Here is an 8,516-nt window from a genome sequence, read left to right as displayed (position 1 = left end):
TTGCAGAGTGGATGATGGATGTCAGAACCGCTCACTCCGTGCTTTAGGACTGCTGGCATGATAGACTCGCCAAGCTTCATTACACATTAATTTTTCATTAAAGTGCTGTTTTAATTCATTCCTCTAAAATTACCCTCTTATTGAGGTCAGTGTGTAATGTTCCTATTAACATAGAAAACTTGCAGCATAATTTAAAATCACATGCAGCCTTTTATTAGTAAGACACATTAGGTTTTGATTTTAGAGCATGTTATTTTGAGAATGCCAGAAGATATTGGGCCACTTCATTTAAACCATGTCAACTCATCAGTCCACAGGCCTCTCAGAAACAACAGTCACTTAGCAAGAACAAAAATGTAACAGTAGGCTACTAATGTAAAGATCATTGTTGAGAAAAATTTACTAATCAATCACAAATTGCCCCATTGTGCATTTACTGAAAACATTACTCACTGAACATTAGTACATGGAAGATATCAGCAGGGAGTTAGCGTGTGGGCTAAGAAAATATAAAAGATTTGATGAACCATTAAAAAGCTACTGTGCTAGGCATAACCAGGGGTTAAAGTTTAGCTAGTTAGCATAGTTAGAAGCTGTATCTACACAATTGCTTCTAACAAATGGCATTGTTCTTCGCTGACATGTTAAATTTGATTTATATTTCCCGCTGTCAAATTTGATTTATATTTCCCGCTGTCTGCTGCATTTGACATCACAGCCCAATTACCCAACCCTATCGAAATGTCATGTGGCTCCAGAGTAGGCCTAAGTCACATGACATTTGAAGCAGGTGATTGGTTGAAAAAGTGTGCACCCATGAGCAAAGATGGCACTTTACAAATCACCGAGGCCTTTGTACTGCTTTCTCCAGATATTTGAGGCATCATTGATAATGATATTTGCAATGTAAGCAACAGTTTACAACACAAAAGTATCAGGCCACAACACAACAGCATTTCTTGTTGTACACATGTACCCTGGGAAAATCAAAATGGGAGATGAAGGTAAGTTTGCCATGTTTTTGTTTACAAAGTACAGTAAGATTTTTGGGATGTTACACATTATAATGTGAGCATCGCAAAATGGTAGCAATTTTTGATGCTATACTAGCATTAAAGCTAAATGAGTTTGTCCTAGAGAACTTAAGATTATTGATCAAACATGATTTTAATGCAGCAGTTTTGAATGTTCTTTTGGTCTTGTTGTGTTGTTGGCTAGATCTTTTGTGATATTGTGTTGTTGGCTGATATTTTTGGCTACTGTAGTTGTGTTGTCATTATTATTTGCTTCATTGTTGTGTCCATCTGAGTCACGCTGTGACAGTAGCGTACCACTCAACTTCCGCAGCATAAATCTAGCGAACTGACCGTTAGCCTATATATAGAATACATCTGAGACTATAAGATTTCTTTTTATTTAAAGCACTCTTGAGAGAACATTGTATTTACCTTACAGTCCAAAATGATTCTATGCTTCATTATTTATTTAGACTCAATTTCCTGAGCATCTGATCAATCAGAGGTCCATTTCCCTCCGGACATGTGAAAATTTATATGATTTGTTGAGGTTGCGGTCATTCTAACAGTAATTATCTGCGATGGACGTTTTTTTAAATATCAAATTGAGAAGTGCAGCCTGACTGAAACAAACTAATAAAGCTTCAGATAGCTGAGGCGGGAGTAAATGCAATAAAGACAGGAGTGAAATCTTACAGGAGCTCAGTCGCCACTGGGGAAATTCATTTAGCTCTCCTGCAGTGAGAGATTCCTGGTGTAAGAATGTCTGAGATTTCGTTTCAGCCACACTAACAAAATAGAGAAACTATTTATGTTTCAATTTAGCAATGAATATAACAAATATGTTCTGAAAACAGCCTTAATTTTTCTGTGTTATCTATGGTTTTGAGTTTCTTTGAATGCAATAGAGTGGAGTCAATTTAACTAAGGTTCACTAGATTATCTACATCTTTTTTTTCTTCTGTTGAAGTGTGTATATATAAAACATATATTCACAGTATCAGTCTGACAACATGCTATAATGTCAGACTGAGCTGCTTGTGATTTTTATGGTTTAGATTTATGTTTATGCATTTGGTTTTACCCTGTGGTGCCTTACCTTAACTTTTTTTTTTTTTTTAAACCTTAAATGCTTGCTTGCTTACATAGTGACCACACTTCCTTTCCTTTCCTTTCCTTTCCTTTCCTTAGAGAATATGCTTATGTAAATGAAGATGTTCTTTTGTGTATTTTTTTAAACAAAAAGTTCTTTTTTTCTGGTTTTGCAAAAGTTTTTTTTAACACTTACTAAAAAAAAACAAACACACAAAACAATAACTGAGAGCCATTGAATTGCATTGCAGCCTTTGCATTTGAACCCCACAGTTTGGTTGAAATATTTTCTTTCTTGGAGTACACAGTAGACCGTGACTGATGACACTTTGGATGTATGTGGATTGCAGTTCAAATTAGGGGGAAATGCACTCACATCTTTCTCATTACAGTTGTGGTTCAGGTGGGATGTGTGAATATGGAATTGTGATGGGAGGCAGATTAGGATGTAGTAAGAACTGTAAATTTAATGTGCGGTGCGCTCTTTTTGTGTATGTATGAGAGCGAAAAGAAGACAGAGAAGGAACAGAAATGGAGAGAAGGAAAAGAGGGAAACAGAAAGATTGCGGCGAAGCTTTAATGTCTGGGAGAATGTCTTCCTGGCAGAGAAGATGAATAGAGCAGCACGTCTGAGTTATCTCCTGCTCAAAAGCAGAAGCTCCCCTGCTGATCAGCAAGCTTCAGGTCTCATCATGTACTTACACTCTAAAAATATACACCCAGATACCTCCGTCGCAACACCTTTGCCTCTCTTTACTTGCTTATTTCTCCTGTCTGATTTCATTTGCATAAGTTCTTTCTTCTAGAAGTGATCTGGGGGAATTTCCATAAATTGCTCTCTGATTCTTCAACCGTTATCACTGTGCCATTTTTAAATTTGTGTTTTCACAAATAAAGCCGAAAAGGGCTTATAGATGTCCCTTTGTGTGTTGCTCTTTCCAGACACGACACAATACTTTTTGAATTGCTGAAAAATAGGCAATTAGGTCTCTCAGATGGTGAGAGACACTCAAATTTGGATGATGAGATAATATCTATACAAGGTGATAAAAATGGTCTACCTTTACAATGTGGACAATGGATGTGTGATGTTTAAACTCATTTGATATATGGTATTTTTATGTGGTCCATCCACAAGGTGGCAATACTTCTTGATCAGTCTTGTGCAAACACATTTTTGACTGGTCCAGTCCACTTGGCATTTTTCCTGGCCTTTTTTTTGACCGACATGTTCATGAGACGCACCATAGTTTTTGTTTTTGCATGCAGTTTAGAGGTGGATATTTCTGAAATAAATAGATTAGTCATTGTGGAAAAAGCAAAAACACTATGCAACATCGTCTTGTAGTTTACCTGCTACAAAAGGCCTCAAATTAAACTTTGAGTGTCTTAAAAGGATTAACCTGGTGTTTTTTTGCCAATCCAGTGAGTAGTACTTTCTCAAAATTGCTTATTGCATTAAATATATAAATATATAAAAATAAATATATACGTTGATTGTTTTTAGATGGTCTCCCAGTAGTAGTTATAATGCCATATGTATCAGATGTCTGAGATACTTATTGAGTTTTGTCTGTTCAAAAAACCATCAAAAATGATAATTTAAATGATTTATTTATTATTTTGTTTTAAAACCCTGGTAACAGTCTCTCGTCTGAATACTACTTCCATACTATGTACACTACTGTTCAAGTAGTGGTACTGGTGAAGTTTGTGGTCAGTAAGATGCAAGGCTGCATTTATTTGATAAACAAATCTGGTAAAAATGTTAATCAAATGAATGTTATAATTGTGAACCATCATTACAATTTCAGATAACTATTTAACTATTTTAATTATTTTAAAACGTAATTTATTCCTGAATTTTCAGCAGCCATTACTCCAGTTTTCAGTGTCACATGATCCTTCAGAAATCATTCTAATATGCTCATTTAATGCTCAAGAAAACTATCAATGTTGAAAACAGTTGTGCTGCTTAAAATTTGTATGGAAACCATGATAAGACAGGATTTTTTTGATGAATAGAAAATTCAAAAGAACAACATTTTAATGTAAAACTTGTTTACTATCACTCTTGATTAATTTAATGCATTCTTGCTGAATAAAAGTATTAATTTCTCTTTTTAAAAATCTTACTGACCCTGGCTTTTAATTCAAAAAGTAGCTCTTCATCAAATGCAGCTCATGCTGTATGCGATTTTGGATGCAATGACTCACCAAAAGTGCTTTTAAGCAGTGAGTGAAGTCCAAATTTTATTTATTAAATTAGGTTTATTTAAAACCAAGAGCGTTCATTCATGCAATAACATTAGCAATTATCAATAATTTTGTACTATTACAGTCCTTAGGATTTTTTTTTTAATCACTTCAAGACTTGAAAGGTTACTAAAAATTATTGTACCTTAAAAAGTCATATAACAAATCTGAATTGAATTCTAATCCTTTCAGAAACCAAGCAAATCTCTTTTATTATAATATATTACATAGTGTTTATTGACTGCAGTGCAGTTGTATGTTGTCAGTGTGCAGCATTACGTAAGGTCAGAGGTTTACTTTCACTGAGAGCTAATGGTCTGTGCCGTTTTGCAGATCACAAAAGAGAAAGCTTTGAGTTCTGTCACTGTGATAAAGTGTCTGTGTAACCGTGAGGATCAACTACTGTGCCGTCAGTGGGAAAGTGCTGCTGACATCATTGCTATTGGCAGCTAGGCAGGATGTATTGGTCAGTAAGGGCATGGCAGTGAATACTGGACTCTATAAGATCTAGCTGTGTGCAGTGACATATGCCCTTAATTACCCGCCATTCAACCCTGTACAGAAAGCAAGAGGAAAATGTGTTTTGAACACTGCGTTACCGATAAACAAACAAGTAATGACTTATTAGCATTGCCTCGTTCTAATGACTGCTGCGTGCTGGTTTGACAGAGTAGAGTAATTAATTTCATAAATGTTAAATATGGTAAATTAATGTTGCTCGTGTCCTGCATAGCTTGAAGGGCGTTATTTGACGGGTTTGCCAACCTCCCTCTAGCAACATCTGAATTTGAGTTATGACTTAATTTGGCTAGCGTTTAGATGTGAATATTCATTTTGTTTTGCTAGTAAGTTGAATAGGGCATTTGAGTTTATATATATTTATTTTGTCTGGGGCCAGATAGTCATGCTGAATCTTCGCATAATTTCATACATGAACCACCTCTGTTGAATAATTTTGAGGGCTTTTTTTTATAAATAATTTTATATAGACAGTATAATATATATTATACTGTTAGTGAAGGATTTGGGACTGTGGGTTCCTGGGGTGCAATCAGCCAATCACCACTGTCATTATATCGTCATATGATACAGAGTTATTGGTCTCATGACATTGTATAAGGTCTTGTGCCAGCCAAGTCACTGCTGAGTGGGAATGGCTTTTTCCAGGTATTATAGACCTAGAAGGGAAAACATTGGCATGAGCGATAGAAGTGAGAGAGATTTTATGTTAGAAAAAATGCAATTATTAATTGCAATGCATTTTTACAGAAAGGGTGTAATCACAATGTAGTCCCATTTTGACTGGCATGTAATTTGACTAGTTGATTTATGCATTTACACTACCATTCAAACGTTTGGGGTCAGTAAGATTTTTTATTTTTTTTGAAAAATACTTTTATTCCGCAAGGATGCATTAAATTGATCTGAAGGGACTCTGTTATTAATAACATTTATGATGATTCAAAAGATTTATATTTCAAATAAATGCTGTTTTTTAAAGGGGTCATATGATGCTGCTAAAAAGAACATTATTTTGTGTATTTGGTGTAATGAAATGTGTTTATGCGGTTTAAAGTTAAAAAAACACATTTTCCACAAAATCATTCTAATATGCTGATTTATTATTAGAATTATCAACAGTTGTGCAGCCAAATATTTTTAAGTTACGCCTTCTTTCTTTGCGTGAACGTTTGGGCGGCGTTATGCAAATCTTCTCACATCGTGACGTAGACATGTGGGGTGTGTTAGAACGAGCCGTTTTAGGTAGGTGTGGCTGACTCTGAACTTTTATAAAGAATATCTCTTTGGATTTGAGACTTTAGTCTTTGCAACTTTACAGATCTTCTTTATGCACCAAGAGCTTGTAACACTCCAAAGAGAAAGGAAAAATTGAAATCGCATCATATGACCCCTTTAAAACTTTCAGTTCATCAGAGAATCATGAAAAAATGATCAGTTTCCTCAAAGTAATACAACCGTTTTCAACATTGATGATTCAGAGGACAATTATTCACAGGAATAAATTAACATTTTCAAATATATTAAAATAGAAAATAGTCATTTTAAACTGTAATAATACTTCACAAAATTGCCATTTTTACTGTATTTTTGATCAAATAAATGCAGCCTCGGTTAACATGAGGGACGTCTTTCAAAAACATTAAAAACATAACAACCCCAAACATTTGAACAGTACTGTATGTCATTTTGTGCATGAATGTCTGTTATGCAGCCTATATATCTGATATATACAATACATTTGAGTGAGTTAATTGGCTTTCTAGCAAAGCGCTTCAGATAACTGGTATTCATTTACTGTTTGGCTTCAGCTCATTTGCTGTGATTGAATTTCAAACAATCATTTTCTTTCTTCAAAAAACATTTTAATTCATTGCCAGTATATCACACTGTTATTTTTTCTTAGCTATATAATTATCATCATGATTTTCTTTCCTCATCCTTTGTTAAACAAAATTTTTACAAAATTAAGATAAGATTAACACATTGCTGATTGTGTCACACATCAATCATCAAGCAATAATTTGCATGGGGCAGAGAAAGACACATTGACTGTCCATCCAAATAAACTGGTAATAATCCAGTCCAGCAGTGTCCGTCCTCCACGTCTCCACAGACTACTAAGCCATTAAGCTGATTGGACTGCTCCAACGCCCGCGCCATAGATCCAGTGATATCCGCCGTCCAGTTTGCCTTTCCAGTGGCAGGAAATTGGACATTCTGATCCACTGTCTGTCCAAATCATATTGGACCGGGGAGTCCAGGCGCTCCGGGAACACGGGCCTTATCAGAGGACAAACACACCATTCTCACAGCCGTCCCTATACACCGGCACTACATAAACCTCTGTAATAACCAGCCCATCCTCTTTCCTCTCCTCCTGATCCGACCCTTCCTTTCGGCTTCTAGTTGTCTCTGGTGAGAGCAATAGATTTCTTTACAGTGCCAAACAATGCAGGATCCTGAAATTGCATTAATGCATGCTAATGTAATCTCTCATGGCTGTAAGCTATCGGGTTTGCTGCTTGCCAGCATGCTTATTAGAGAAATATTGTGCGGCTGTGTGTGGCTGGGTGAGCATGATCTCAGAATTCATGGATGAAGAGTTTGAAGCATTTGTTTCTGCTGCAAACTGTGGTGTGGAGGAAATCATTATGTGTTGCCTGAGCTTGACATATGGCTACTAATGACCACAGAATTTGTTCTATAAATCTGTAACAGCATTAATGTTTTCAAGAGCCTATAAATGTGCAGTCTTTCCTCTATTTTAACCCTGATAGATGTAGGAGCGCTTTAGGCCGTTCCACTGTAGACATCAGACCCGTTTACACGGTTTCTTAAAGAAAGAGTTCATTCAGACCAGTAACCTTACATCCTTTTTATTTAACACACACGCTCTCTCACACACACATACAGGCGATAATCATCAGTTATGTTAGCCCTTTTCTTTGCACTTGTACAGTCTGACCTTACACTTCCATTCCCTGGTATAAAGCCAAAGCAAACTTGCCCTCGGCGAGCAATATTTCACAACTCTTCAGGGACTGGCGTGATGGATCGGTCCTTCATACAGAAAACCCATAAAGCCTGATGTTTATGTACAAGCAAATGAGTATTTGTGTTTCATGCATGTGTTTGGAAAGATGAGTGTAGGCACGCTTGTCATATTTACATGTTTCCATAAATGATTAGTGAGCATGTTTGCATTTGCGGGCCACTAGTCAGGTTTCCAATTGCCTCTTTTCAGGTGAAATTTGGGATAGCCTATTTCTTAAAAAAATTGTGGCGATACAATTTCCAAAATGTGCATTAAAAAATCATATATGCTCACTTAAGGTGAATATATATTTTTTATTTTTTGCACTGTTTAAAAAAAATTTAAGGGGTCATATGATGTTGCTAAAAAATTATTTTGTGTAATGAAATGTGTTTATGCGGTTTAAGGTTAAAAAAACACATTATTTTCCACATACTGTACATTATTGTTTCTCCTCTATGCCCCGCCTTTCTGAAACGCGTCGATTTTTACAAAGCTCATCGTCTGAAAAGCGAAGTGCACTGTGATTGGCCAGCTATCCAGTGCATTGTGATTGGCCGAATACCTCAAGCGTGAGACGGAAATGATACGCCCCT

At 36.0% G+C, this 8,516-nt stretch overlaps 1 long non-coding RNA gene across 1 annotated transcript in view; it reads left to right on the top strand.

Moving 5' to 3' along the window:
- The first annotated feature begins 826 nt into the window (after positions 1-826).
- LOC107749219 (uncharacterized) overlaps positions 827-8,516 on the top strand; it is a 12,737-nt gene continuing 5,047 nt past the window's right edge. Inside the window, exon 1 of the long non-coding RNA XR_001641003.1 lies at positions 827-1,004. This is a non-coding gene — a long non-coding RNA (uncharacterized LOC107749219). The remainder of the gene's footprint in view (positions 1,005-8,516) is intronic.

This window comes from Sinocyclocheilus rhinocerous, unplaced genomic scaffold, assembly GCF_001515625.1.
Source record: "Sinocyclocheilus rhinocerous isolate Xijiao unplaced genomic scaffold, SAMN03320098_v1.1 scaffold919, whole genome shotgun sequence".
NCBI classification, from domain to species: domain Eukaryota; kingdom Metazoa; phylum Chordata; class Actinopteri; order Cypriniformes; family Cyprinidae; genus Sinocyclocheilus; species Sinocyclocheilus rhinocerous.
This window is presented reverse-complemented; position numbering and strand designations above follow the sequence as displayed.